Below are 15434 nucleotides of genomic sequence, written 5' to 3' on the forward strand. Positions count from 1 at the left end.
GTGGCAGCGGCGGCGGCGCGGCGCGGGAGCGGCGGCGGGTGGTGGGGGCAGGGGGCTTGGGTATTTAAGAGAGAGGGGGAGGGGGTGACTTGGGGAGGGGGCAAGGCGGCGGCGGCGGCGTCCAGTCTCTAGGAGGGAGATGTCGCGCGGGGAGGATGGGCCGGCCCGGCTGGGGTTTCGGCCCAGTCGGCACCCGAAGATTTTTTTTAAACAATTACGCCAAACAGAAAAAAATCCTAGAAAATAAAATAAAATTCTAAAAATTCCAAAACAAATTTTCATCATCGAAATAAAATATTTAGAACGAGATGAACATTCTCTTGGCCCTAAAATGCAATTTTGAAAACATGCAATTTTTCTAGTGCAAACAAAATTGCAAATAAAAACAAATATTTGATTTTAATATTTTAATATGAAATATCTTCGGAGAGAAAAATAATTAAAACCAAAAATCCTTGTTTCAAAATTTGATAAAAAATCAAATTTGAAAACGGGGAAATCCCCAACTCTCTCCGAGGGTCCTTGAGTTGCTTAGGATTTCGGGGATCGCGAGACGAAATGCAATAAAATATGATATGCAAGAATGATCTATGTATAACATTCCAAATTGAAAATTTGGGATGTTACAAACCTACCCCCCTTAAGATGAATCTCGCCCTCGAGATTCGGGTTGGCTAGAAAATAGGTTTGGGTGGTCTTTGCGAAGATCATCCTCTCGTTCCTAGGTGGCTTCATCCTCGGTATGGTGGCTCCACTGAACTTTGCAAAACTTAATAACCTTGCTGCGGGTGACTCAACTGGCAAACTCCAAAATCTTGACTGGCTTCTCCTCATAAGTCAAATCATTGTCCAACTGAATTGCCTCCAAGGGTACGTATCTCTTAGCGGTATATCGGCCATCTCAGCATGGCACTACTTCAACTGGGAAATGTGAAACACATCGTGAACTCCTGACAGTCCTTTAGGTAACTCCAACTTGTAGGCAACTTCTCCCATCCGTTCCAAAATACGATACAGTCCTACAAATCTCGGGGCTAACTTTCCCTTAACTCTAAAACGTTTCACTCCTCGCAAAGGTGATACTCGTAGATATGCTCTATCTCCAATTTCATAGGTTACCTCCTTGCATTTCGAATCTGCATAACTCTTCTGTCTGGACTGAGCTATCTTTAGTCTATCTCTAATCAGTTTAACTTTCTCCTTAGACTCTTTGATCAAGTCTGGTCCAAACAACTGTCGGTCTCCAACTTCCTCCCACATCAACAGTGTTCTGCACCTTCATCCATATAGGGCTTCGAACGGTGCCATCTTCAAACTGGCTTGGTAACTATTGTTGTATGAGAACTCTGTGTAAGGCATATTGTCATCCCAACTAGATCCGTAATCTAGTGCACAGGCCCTCAACATGTCCTCCAGAATCTGGTTGACTCTCTTGGTCTGTCCATCTATCTGCGGGTGAAATGTTGTACTGAACTCCAATCTCGTTCCCAAAGTCTGGTGCAGCTGATGCCAAAACTTTGAGGTAAACTGTGTTCCTCTATCTGATATGATGGTCCTCGGAACTCCATGCAGACATACGATCCTGGTCATATATATCTTGGCCAACTTTGCATTGGTATAAGTTGTTTTCACTAGGATAAAGTGTGCCACTTTGGTCAAGCAGTCAACTACTAACCATATAGAATCATACCCTGATTTGGTCCTTGGTAATCCGGTGATAAAATCCATGCCAAGTTTATCCCACTTCCATTCGGGTATTGGCATAGGTTGTAGCAATCCTGCTTGCTTTTGATGCTCTGCCTTCACTCTCTGACATACATCACATATGGCTACATACTCGGCGATATCCTTCTTCATCCCTGTCCACCAGAAACGTTCCTTCAAATCCAAATACATCTTGGTGTTTCCATGGTGTGTCGAGTATGGTGAGTCATGAGCCTCCTGAAGTATTAATTTCCTGATCTCTATGTTATTCGGCACATAAACATGGTCCTCGAACCATAAGGTATCATGCTCATCCTCACGAAAACCTTTGGCCTTTCCTTCGCTCATTCTCTCTTTTATCTCGGCAATATCTTTGTCATCCTTCTGAGCTTCTCGAATCTTTCCTAACAATGTAGACTGAACCTCCATTGTTGCAACCAAACCTCTAGGAACAATCTCCAATCGAAGTTCCCTGAGATCCTCTGCTAACTCCTTTGGCAATCCTGTGCTTACTAGGGTATTAGCATAACTCTTCGGACTCAAAGCGTCTGCTACGACATTGGCCTTGCCTGGATGATAGTGAATCTTCATGTCATAATCCTTTATAAGCTCCAACCATCTTCTCTGCCTAAGGTTCAGCTCCTTCTGTGTGAAAATGTACTTCAAACTCTTATGATCCGTGTACACATCACAACGATTTCCAATAAGGTAATGTCTCCAGGTCTTCAACGCATGCACTACGGCTGCTAACTCCAAATCATGCGTGGCATAATTCAACTCATGTGGTTTTAGTTGTCGTGAGGCATACGAAATAACTCTTCTGTCCTGCATAAGCACACTTCCAAGTCCTAGGCGAGAGGCGTCGCAATACACTTGGAAATCCTTACGTATATCTGGCAGTGTCAGCACTGGGGCTGTAGTCAGACGTTTCTTCAGCTCCTGGAAAATTTCCTCGCAATCTTCCATCCATTTAAACTTGGTATCCTTCTTCAATAATTCTGTCATTGGCTTCGTGATCTTGGAAAAATTCTCAATGAATCTCCGATAGTATCCTGCGAGTCCAAGAAAACTGCAGATCTCGCTAACTGAAGTGGGTGCCAACCATTCAGTGACTGACTAAACCTTGGTGGGGTCTACTGCTATACCTTCTCCTGATATAACATGACCAAGGAATCCTACTTCCTTCAACCAAAACTCGCATTTGCTGAACTTGGCATACAATTGATGTTCCCTGAGTTTCTCGAGAACTAAACGCAAATGCTCCTTGTGCTCCTCTTCATTCTTCGAATATACCATTATATCATCAATGAACACCACAACAAACTTATCCAAATATTCCATGAACACCTTGTTCATCATGCTCATGAAATAGGCAGGGGCATTGGTCAGTCCAAACGGCATGACCGTATATTCGTATAACCCGTATCGTGTGGTGAATGCTGTCTTTGGTATATCCTTCTCTCGTATCTTCAACTGATGGTATCCCGATCGTAGATCGATCTTCGAAAACACCTTAGCTCCTTGCATCTGGTCAAACAGATCATTGATCATCGGCAATGGGTACTTGTTCTTGATTGTTACTTCATTCAAGGCCCGATAATCAACAACCATTCTTAGGGACTTATCCTTCTTCTCAACCAAAAGCACTTGGGCTCCCCATGGTGATGAACTCCGTCGAATGTAACCTTTCTCCAATAACTCCTTGATCTGTTTCTTAATCTCCTCCAGATCAGTCGCGGGCATCCGATAGGGTCTCTTGGATATTGGCCCTGTGCCTAGCAATAGCTCTATCAAAAACTCGATATCTCGATCTGGTGGCAAGGCTGGTAACTCCTCTGGGAAAACATCCGGGTAATCCTTTACTACAGGCACTTCCTCCTGAACAACTCCCGTGAGGGTATTTATTTGGCTACTTCTTGGCGCATGCCTAGATACATACTTGATCATTTTGCCCTCAGGGGTGGTGAGACAAATTGACCTACTAACACAGTCAATGCTTCCTCCGTACTTTGACATCCAGTCCATTCCTAATATTACATCCAATCCTTGTGACTCCAAGATAATTAGGTCGGACAGAAAAACATGGTTGCCAATGGTTAAGGGTATCTGGTCGCACCATCGACTAGCCATATACTCTGCTCCAGGTGAACTCACTAACAGAGGGGTCCTAAGGGTTTGGGTTGGTAGTTTAAACCTATCCACAAATTCCCTTGATATGTATGAATGCGATGCACCAGTATCAAAAAGAACAAGAGCGGTAAATGACTTAACCAAAAACTTACCTATAACCGTGTCTGGCTGCTCTTCCACCTCCTCCACGTTAACGTGGTTCACTTGTCCTTTGTTGAATGAATTGGGCTTCTTCCCAGTGCTCCCATTTCCGTTTCCATTCTGCCCTTCAGGGCACTCCGTGGCATAGTGTCCAGTCCTCCCGCACTTGAAACAAGTAACGTGGCTTAGGTCTCTCTTGGTGGGTGTAGCTGGATTGGGGCGATTCTGATTGTTGCTTGCTCCATTCCCATTCCCATTCCTTGGGCCAGTATGATTATGGTTACTTCCTCCATTGTGGGTGTGGCCTCCATGGTTATGAACAAGTCCTCCCGTGTTCGGGGTTAGGCGAGGCTTCTGCTGAGCTCCTGAGTTATACCTCCCTAGTCCATACTTCCTCTTACGGTTCTCAATCTGCTGCTGCTTCCCTTCAATCATAAGAGCCTTATCTACCAACTCTTGGTAGTTGTTGAATGTTGCCACCATCAACTGCATGCTCATCTCATCATTTAGCCCTTCCATAAACTTCTCCTGCTTTGCAGCATCTATGGCCACATCATCAGGGGCATAGCGAGATAACTTGCTAAACTCATCCGTGTACCGAGCCACAGTACGGTTCCCCTGGCGTAAGTTACGAAACTCATGCTTATTCATACTCATAGCTCCAGTTGAGACATGGGTTGTACGGAAAGCTTGTTGAAACTGATCCCATGTCACCGTGGCTATAGGGTAGGTGATAGTGTAATTCTCCCACCATGAGGTTGCTGGTCCATCCAACTGATGTGCGGCAAAATGCACCTTCTCAGCATCGGTACATCCTGCAGTGGTTAACTCCCTTCCAATCCTGCGGAGCCAATCATCTGCTACTATAGGCTCGGTGCTACTACAAAACACCGGCGGTTGCAACCTCAGAAAACGGGCTAAGTTATCAACTGGTGGTGGTGGTGGATTGTTGTTGTTGTTGTTTTTGTTGCCTTCGTTCTGGACTAACAACTGCATCAGGGTATTCTGCTGCTGGATCAACTGAGTGAGCTCGGGTGGGAAAGTGAATCCGGGGTCACGTCTCGGAGGCATCTGATGGGTTTAGAGGGCAGATATTAGAATAGAATGAGGTCTAATGAGAAAGCACTACCCATATGCACATGAGACAAACACAATCATTTCACTCAATCAATCAAGCAAGGGCATACAATCGGTCTAGAACTATTGCAAAAGTGCTCGGACTACTCTATTTACATGGTGGAATACTATTACTGATGTGGTGGTCTACTAAAAATATTCCTCGGTTGAAGACTCCATGATATCTGCTCCAACTTCATCTTCAAAGTCATCATCGCTAAGGTCGGAGTCGGTGTCGTTGATGATGATGTAGTCCTCCTGACGGATCTCCTTGGGTTCTTCATCTTCTTCTACTGGTGCGGGGTCTCCCATGAATACTCCGATCTTCATAATCAGGTCGCCATTCTTCTCCAATAGTGTCGCAATTTCCTCCTCATATCCATCGCGTGTAGACTTAAGTTCTTCTTCCAGTTTGATGATCCTTGTCTTCGCCTTCTTCAGATCTATCATGCCTGCACACATTTGATTCTCCTGACGTCGAATGTGCTGGTTTAGTTCCTGGATGAAAGATGCAATTGATCTATCTTTCCTGGTGCTGATCATCTCCCATTGCTCATCTCGGCGCCCACAGACCTGGTAGATAGTATCCTTCAGCTCCTTTTCGTAAACTTCTCCAATGCGTCCCATGGTGATGTGAGCTGCCATACTCTTTTCTAGACTCCAGGTTGGTGCATCGAAGGAAAACTCTATGGGCTTAGTGACTGGTGTGAATGTCCTTCCTGGAACTTGAACTTGAATCATCCATCGCTCCTCTTCTGGTAAAGTGGCGTTGTAGGTCCCGGTGAAGCTTGGTATTCCTATGTTCAGGTACCTAGTGACTTCCTTCAAGTGTCGTCCAAAAGGTGTGTCTTCATCCGGTTGTGCAAACTTGTTCCTTGCATCTGCCATCCTAAAGAGTGGAAAATGGAGAGGAGTCAGAAATGAGAAGAGAATAGTGATCTATGGTTTTAGCTTAGTGGTCGTGTCCTACACTCAGCGTGTGCTCTGATACCATCTTGTAGCGACCCGACCTCAAACGGTCAAGTCTCTGTGCTTCAGTGTCATCCCTGGATCGGTAATGCTGACACACACAATACTCGAGGATTTATAACAGAGTAGCAATCACACACTTATTACATCAAATGTCTCTAAAGAGAACTTATTACAATAAATATGGCTTAAGGCCATCTAATACGATAACAACGGAAGGCTTGGAAGATAAAGTGAGTCCATCAACTCCAACGGCATAGCTGAGCTGCACGGCAACGACCTAACGAACCTTACTCCTCGTCTAAAAAGTCTGCAACATAATACGTTGCAGCCCGAAAACGGGTCAGCACATGGAATATGCTGGCAAAGTAACACAGTAGAGCAAGAACAGAATAATGCTATCACTACATGCATATTTGGCTGGTGGAAAGCTCTATGGTTATAGTTTTGCAAAAAGCCAATTTTTCCCTACAACAAAGGAATAGATTTTAATTTAACTATCATGGTAGTTGAAACATTATTGAGAAGGTTCCTCCAACTCAATCCCAATTAAAGTAATTATCAACCCAACAATATTAAGTTAAAAGTGATGAGATACTTAAGATACTCCAAGTACTAGATACTCAAGATGTCCATAACTAGGGACATGGCTAACCATGATTAGTTTGTACACTCTGCAGAGGTTTGCGCACTTTTCCTCACAAGACTCGATCGCCTCCATTGGATTTCTCGCACTACCTGATGTTTGAGAAATGGATGACCGAGACACAGTTCTTCAGGAACATTAACTCTCTACTCCGGGCATACCATACCAAACCTACAACCCACTACCTGCTGATCCACCTCTTCAAGAGCTTCACGTAACTTACTCAACTATGATAGAGCCCATAATAGCTTGTGGCTGCACACGGAAGTTTCTAGCATGAATCATCTCAGTTCCCTTTGAGCCTGGGTGGCGGTCCATAGGAAAATCACACGGAACCCCGGGATTTCCAAAAATATAGACAACACTGGGTTCTCCAGGCGCCTCAATCCACCCAGATGTGTTTTCAAGTTGCCACCTTAAGTTAAACCATTAATTAATAATCTCACATCTGTCATGGATTTCACTCACCCAAACCACGTCTACGAGCATAGCAATATAAGCAATTCATATAAGTAACTCCCAAGGTTTGAATATAATAGGGCAATAGGTTCTACCTCATCAACTACTTCCCAACCCACATGTTAATCACATCCTAACCATGCAATGTTTGGGGATTGGAGCTAATGCATAAAAACTGGGTGATAAAGGGATATGATCAAAGTGTTACTTGCCTTGCTGACGATCCGTGAAACCTAGGGACTCCAAATAACACGCTTCGCACCCCAGGAATTCTATCGCAAACAAACAATAGCATACATAAGCAATCAAGCAAAGAAGCACGGGTAAATCTCAAATAAGAAGGTCTACCAGAAAGTTCAACTTAAGAACTCTGGTTTGCAAAAAGAATCAAATCAAACGGAGCAACGAAACTCAAACGGCGAAAGAAACAAGATCCGTTTACTAATCTGGACCTAGGTCAAATTTTACAGTAGCAAAACCTTGTTCAAGTTGATTAAACAGAAAGAGGGTCTCGAGAAGAAGATCTAGGCGCTTGAATTGCCTGATTCTGACAAACGAGCGAAAAGATAAACTAGAACGAAAATCGGATCAGAAATCACGTTCAAAAATAATCGCGGAAAAATCCGATAAAAGAAAGCTGACGAACAGGCTAACGAACGAGCGTTCGTTGTCTGTAACTAATGAGCGAAAACCGATCGTTAAAACGAACGTACGGACGAACGTCCGCTAAAGAGAAGAACTGGAAAAAAAACGGCGAACCGAACTAAAAAAACGAACTAGGGTTTAAAAAAAACGAATCGGTTTTCTTAAAAAAACGGCGGCGAACGGCTACCTCGTCGATCCAGCGAGATGCGGGAGCGGCGGCGGCTGGCAGCGGCAGCGGCGAGGCACGGGAGCGGCGGCGGTGCGAGGGTGGCGGGGTGGGTGGTGGTGGCAGGGGGGCTTGGGTATTTAAGAGAGGGGGTGACTTGGGGAGGGGGCAAACCGGCGGGAGGCGGCGTCCGGTCTCCAGGAGGGAGACGGCGCGCGGGGAGGATGGGCCGGCCTGGCTGGGGTTTCGGCCCAGTCGGCGTCCAAAGATTTTTTTAAAACAATTATGCCGAACAGAAAAAAAATCCTAGAAAATAAATAAAATTCTAAAAATGCCAAAACAAATTTGCACCGTCTAAATAAAATATTTAGAACGAGATGAACATTTTCTTGGCCCTAAAATGCAATTTTGAAAACGTGCAATTTTTCTAGTGCAAACAAAATTGCAAATAAAATCCAAATAAAAACAAATATTTGATTTTAATATTTTTCATCCAATATTTCATTTATTTTGGAGAAGTCATATTATCTCCTCTCATATATTTTAATATGAAATATTTTCGGAGAGAAAAATAATTAAAACCAAAAATCCTTGTTTCAAAGTTTGATAAAAATCAAATTTGAAAACCAGGGAAATCCCCAACTCTCTCCGAGGGTCCTTGAGTTGCTTAGGATTTTGATGATCGCGAGACGAAATGCAATAAAATATGATATGCAAGAATGATCTATGTATAACATTCCAAATTGAAAATTTGGGATGTTACAGTTTGGTATTCCTTTTCTGCGAAACTCTAAAATAAGGAAGAAAACAGAAACTGACACTGAGCTCTAGGTTAATAGGTTAGTCCCAAAAATCATATAAAATAGCATATTAATGCATATAAAACATCCAAAACAGATAATATAATAGCAAGAACAATCAAAAAAATTATATATACGTTAGAGACGTATCATCCATGTAGTTACTACCATGCATCATATTTCAACTTAGCTTTCTCTAGGAATGCATTAAAATTCAAGGGAACGGTAGCACGGGCCATTGATCTACAACATAGATATGCAAATACTATCAGGACTAAGTTCATAATAAATTAAGTTCAATTAATCAAATTACTTAAAAACTCCCACTTAGATAGACATCCCTCAAGTCATCTAAATGATATGTGATCCAAATCAACTAACGCATGTTCGATCATCACGTGAGATGGGGTAGTCATCAATGGTGAACATCTCTATGTTGATCATATCTACTATACGATTCACGTTCGACCTTCCAGTCTCCAGTGTTCCGAGGCAATGTCTGTACATGCTAGGCTCATCAAGTTTAACCCGAGTATTCCGCATGTGCAAAACTGTCTTGCACCCGTTGTATGTGAACATAGAGTTTATCACACCCGATCTTCACGTGGTGTCTCAACACGACAAACTGTCGCAATGGTGCATACTCAGGGAGAACACTTTTAGCTTGAAATTTAGTGAAGGGATCATCTTATAATGCTACTGCTATACTAAGCAAAATAAGATGCATAAAAGATAAACATCACATGCAAACAAGATATGTGACATGATATGGCCATCATCATCTTGTGCTTTTGATATCCATCTCCAAAGCATCGTCATGATCTCCATCGTCACCGGCTCGACACCTTGATCTCCATCGTAGCGTCGTGGTCGTCTCGCCAACTATTGCTTCTGAAACTATCGCTAATGCATAGTGATAAAGTAAAGCAATTACATGGCATTTGCATTTCATACAATAAAGAGACAACCATAAGGCTCATGTCGGTTGTCAGATATCTTACAAAACATGATCATCTCATACAATAATGTTTATCACATTATGTCTTGACCATATCACATCACAACATGACATGCAAAAACAAGTTAGACGTCCTCTACTTTTTTGTTGCAAGTTTTACGTGGCTGCTATGGGCTTCTAGCAAGAACCGTTCTTACCTACGCATCAAACCACAATGGTGTTTCATCAAGTTTGCTATTTTAACCTTCTTCAAGGACCAGCCGCAGTCAAATTTGATTCAACTAAAGTAGGAGAAACAAACACCCGCTAGCCACCTTTATGCAAAACTAGTTGCATGTCTGTCGCTGGAACCGGTATCATGTGCGTGGACATGTAAGGTTGGTCCGGGCCGCTTCATCCCACAATACCGCTGAATCAAAATAAGACATTGGTGGTAAGTAGTATGACTATCACCGCCCACAACTCTTTGTGTTCTACTCGTGCATATCATCTAATCATAGACCTGGCTCATGATGCCACTGTTGGGAATCATTGCATGGAAAAAAATACTACGCACACGATGATCTATCCATGGAAATGCATAGCAACGCGGGGGGGAGTGTGTCTACGTACCCTCTGGACCGTAAGTGGAAGTGTTTGACAACACGGTTGATGTAGTCGAACTTCTTCTAGCTCCGACCGATCAAGTACCAAATGTACGACACCTCCGAGTTCTGCACACGTTCAGCTCGGTGACGTCCCTCGCCTTCTTGATCCAGCAAGACATCGAGGTAGTAGATGAGTTCCATTAGCACGACGACGTGATGACGATGATGGTGAAGTGATCTCCGCAGGGCTTCACCTAAGCACTACAAAAATATGACCGGAGGCGTAAACGGTGGAGGGGGCACCGCACATGGCTAGACAATTGTCTGGTGTGTGCTGGGGGTGCCCCCCATATATATAGGTGGGAGGGAGAGGGGAGGCAGCCAAGGTGCGCCCCAAGTAGGATATGAATCCTACTTGGGGTTTCCCCAAGTGGCGCCCCCTTCCTTATTTCACCGGGGAAGAAAGGGAAGGGGGAAGAGAGAAAGGAAAGAGGGGGGCGGACCCCCTTTTTCCTTCTCCCAATTCGGCCTCCTGCCATAGGAGGGGGGCGCCACCCCTTGTGGGCTGGTGTGCTCCCCTCTCATGGCCCATATATTCCCCCCGAGGGGTTCCGGTAACCCCTCCAGTACTCCGATAAATACCCGATACACTCTGGAACGCTTCCGGTGTCCGAATACTATCATCCTATATATCAATCTTTACCTCTCGATCATTTCGAGACTCCTTGTCACATCCGTGATCACATCCGGGACTCCAAACAACATTCGGTCACCAAATCATATAACTCATATAACACTATATCGTCAATGAATGTTAAGCGTGTGAACCCTACAGGTTCGAGAACTATGTAGACATGATCGAGACACCCATCCGGTCAATAACCATTAGCGGAACTTGGATGCTCATATTGGCTCCTACATATTCTACGAAGATCTTTATCGGTCGAACCGTTATGACAACATACGCAATTCCCTTTATCTATCAACAAACACCTTCGGAGATACTAGTAGAGCATCTTTATAATCACCCAGTTACGTTGTGACTTTTGATAGCACACAAGGAATTCCTCCGGTATCCAGGAGTTGCATAATCTCATAGTCGAAGGAATATGTATTTGACATGAAGAAAGCAATAGCAATAAAACTGAACGATCAATATGCTAAGCTAATAGATGGGTCTTGTCCATCACATAATTCTCCTAATGATGTGATCCCGTTATCAAATGACAACTCATGTCCATGGTCAGGAAACCTTAACCATCTTTAATCAACGAGCTAGTCAAGTAGAGGCTCACTAGGGACATAGTGTTTGTCTATGTATCCAACATGTATTTAGGTTTCCGATCAATACAATTCTAGCATGAATAATAAACATTTATCATGAATAAGGAAATATAAAATAAAAACTTTATTATTGCCTCTAGGGCATATTTCCTTCATTGGCTTGTGGCCCCACCGAGGGTCTTCTCTGATACTTCTTTCTTCCAGTATTTTTTATATATTCCAAAATAATTATTCGTAAATTTTCAGGTCATTTGAAGCTCCGGAGAATAGCTATATCTAATGTAGCTTTTTCAGGATCAGAATTCCAGCTCCTGACAATCTCCCTCTTGTCACGTATCTTGCAATTTAAGAGAAAAAATCATTAAAATTGCATCATAAAGTGGAATATAACTCTAAAACTGTAGGATCGAAAGTATGTCTAGAGGGGCGTGATTAGACTACTTGACCAAATAAAAACTTAACCTTTTCCCAATTTTAGTTCTTGGCAGATTTTAGCTATTTTAGGACAAGTCAAGCAATCATCACACAATTCAAGCAAGCATGCAAAGAGTATATTGGCAGCGGAAAGTAAAGCATGCAACTTGCAAGAATGTAAAGGGAAGGGTTTGGAGAATTCAAGCGCAATTGGAGACACGGATATTTTTCCCGTGGTTCGGATAGGTGGTGCTATCCTACATCCACGTTGATGGAGACTTCAACCCACAAAGGGTAACGGTTGCGAGAGTCCACGGAGGGCTCCACCCACAAAGGGTAACGGTTGCGCGAGTCCACACAGGGCTCCACCCACGAAGGGTCCACGAAGAAGCAACCACCCACAAAGGGTCCACGAAGAAGCAACCTTGTCTATCCCACCATGGCCATCGCCCACACAGGACTTGCCTCACTAGCGGTAGATCTTCACGAAGTAGGCGATCTCCTTGCCCTTACAAACTCCTTGGTTCAACTCCACAATCTTGTCGGAGGCTCCCAAGTGACACCTAGCCAATCTAGGAGACACCACTCTCCAAGAAGTAACAAATGGTGTGTAGGTAATGAACTCCTTGCTCTTGTGCTTCAAATGATAGTCTCCCCAACACTCAACTCTCTCTCATAGGATTTGGATTTTGTGGAAAGAAGATTTGAGTGGAAAGCAACTTGGAGAGGCTAGAGATCAAGATTCATATGGTAGGAATAGAATATCTTGGTCTCAACACATGAGTAGGTGGTTCTCTCTCAGAACATATGAGTTGGAATGGTGTATGTGTTCTGATGGCTCTCTCTCCGAATGAAGAGGAGGTGGAGGGGTATATATAGCCTCCACACAAAATCCAACCATTACACACAGTTTTCCAATCTCGGTGGGACCGAATCAACAAACTCGGTCGGACCGAAAATGTAAACCTAGTGACCGTTAGAGATTTTCGGTGGGACTGACATGCAATTCGGTAGGACCGATATGGTTACGGTTTGGGCATAACGTAATCTCGGTGAGACCGATTACACAAACTCGGTGAGACCGAATTTGGTAATTAGCTAACCAGAGAGTTGGTCAGGCAAACTCGGTGGGACCGATTTGCTCTTTCGGTGAGACCGAAAAGTTGCAAAGGGGAAACACTGAATTTACATTGCAATCTCGGTGGGACCGATTCGCTCTTTCTGTGAGACCGAAAAGTTACGAAAGGGAAACAGAGAGTTTGCAATCCCATCTCGGTGAGACCGAGATCCCTATCGGTAGAACCGACTTGCTAGGGTTTGGCAGTGGCTTATGACAAGTGAAACTCGGTGGCGCCGGATAGGAAGAATCGGTAGGACCGAGTTTGGCTTAGGGTTTAGGTCATATGTGGATATGGGAAAGTAGTTGAGGGTTTTGGAGCATATCACTAAGCACATGAAGCAAGAGGATCATTAAGCAACACCTCATCCCTCCTTGATAGTATTGGCTTTTCCTAAAGACTCAATGTGATCTTGGATCACTAAAATATAAAATAAAGAGTCTTGAGCTTTTGAGCTTGAGCCAATCCTTTGTCCTTAGCATTTTGAGGGTTCCACTTTCACATCCATGCCATGACAATCATTGAGCTTTCCTGAAATAATCATCTTGGAATATCATTAGCTCAATGAGCTATATGTTGTTATGAATTACCAAAACCACCTAGGGATAGTTGCACTTTCAATCTCCCCCTTTTTGGTAATTGATGACAACATATAGATCAAAGCTTCGACAAATGATAATAAGCATGAAATATATCATCGCTTTGAGAAGTATGTGATAAGTAAGAGCTCCCCCTAAGTTTGTGCATATTTAAAATTTGCTTTGGACTGCAAATGCACAAGGAGTTAGAGTCATGGGTTACTCTTCCATGTCACATACATCTTGGTGGAGCGCTTAAAATGATAAGAATGAAATACATGCACTCATCACCAAGAATAGTGAATGATCACATAAGATAGATAAGATAATAGCATTAAGCAAGCATTAAGTGTAGCTTATGATCAAACACATGATCATCAATGTCTCACAAGCAACGACATAGTATCTCAAGCACTCAAAAGCAAACAAGTTCGAAAAACCACCAAATAAAGCAAGAGAGAAAAAACACACTCTCTCTCTCAAAGCCTATGATCTATACATCTTCTCCCCCTTTGGCAACAAGTTACCAAAAAGTTCCTAGAAAATGCATAGTGCTAGATCGACGCTCAGGCTTGATCTTCCGGTGGTGGTGGAGTCCGGATCACTCCAAGGACGAAGGCTTCTGTAGATGCTGAAGTAGACGCTGGAGTTGGAGCTGAAGTAGATGCTGGAGCTGGTGGAACTGAAGCTGTAGCTGGTGCAGAAGTGGTGGCTCTTGTGTCAGCAACTGGCACGGCAGACGACCTCGGACCTCGTGGCACTCTGGCAAAGGCATGAGTGGTAGTCCTGCCTCTCCTCTCCTGCATGTCATCCTGGAGCTGCTCCACTGCAGTCTGAATCTCTGTCACCTTGACATCCAAGTTATAGAACTTTTGTTCCATGATCCTCTCTAAGCTTGTCTGGTTCTGAGTTAGGGTGGCTAGTCCTTTCTCAATCCGCAGGGTGGATGCAATCAGGTAACCAAGCTGCTCTTGTTTAGTTTTCAAGAAATACTCAGATGCCTCCTCTTGAGTTGGCATCTTGGCAGCTTTCTCCTTCCTTGCCTTCTCCTTCTTTGCTTGTGCTTGGGTAGACGATGGCTCATTCTCAGTCATGACAACTTGATTGTCCTCAAAATCTGGACGGATGGGCAGGTGTTCCTTGTCCAATAAATATATGCCCGTGCCCATCTTAGAGTTGATGAGCTCCTGAATTTGAGGTGCGTATCCACAGCTCCTCTTCTGATCTGCTGCAGTCCTCTTGATAGTCTCTACTATGAGGCTCATGACCTTGAACTTCTGTGGCACATCAAAGACGTGAAGCAAGTTGATTGCATGGCCTCTGATCATCTTGTGATCTCCAGACTTGGGCAATAAGGTGTGCCTCAATATCCAATTGATGGTTGGCAGCCCTGACAGAAGATAATGCACTGAGCCAAATTTGAAAGTGTCAAGAGCTTCATTTGGAATTTCCTTGTACATGTTGGACATTGAGTTGTGGTCCATCTTCTTCTTGGCATAAATGTCCAAGTCATCTGCTTGCTCCTCTGGGGCATTGATCAACTTTGCCCATTCCTCAATAGTTGATTGGTACCTCGTACCTTCAGACATCCATGTGATCCTTCCATCTGGGTAGAAGTGTGCTGTGGAGTAGAATTGCATGATAAGCTCCTCGTTCCACTTTGTGAGCTTCTGCCCAACAAAGTCTGCAACTCCACACGCACTAAAGCTGTCATACACT

The sequence above is a fragment of the Triticum aestivum genome, chromosome 3A, assembly GCF_018294505.1.
Source record: "Triticum aestivum cultivar Chinese Spring chromosome 3A, IWGSC CS RefSeq v2.1, whole genome shotgun sequence".
Classification (NCBI taxonomy): Eukaryota; Viridiplantae; Streptophyta; class Magnoliopsida; order Poales; family Poaceae; genus Triticum; species Triticum aestivum.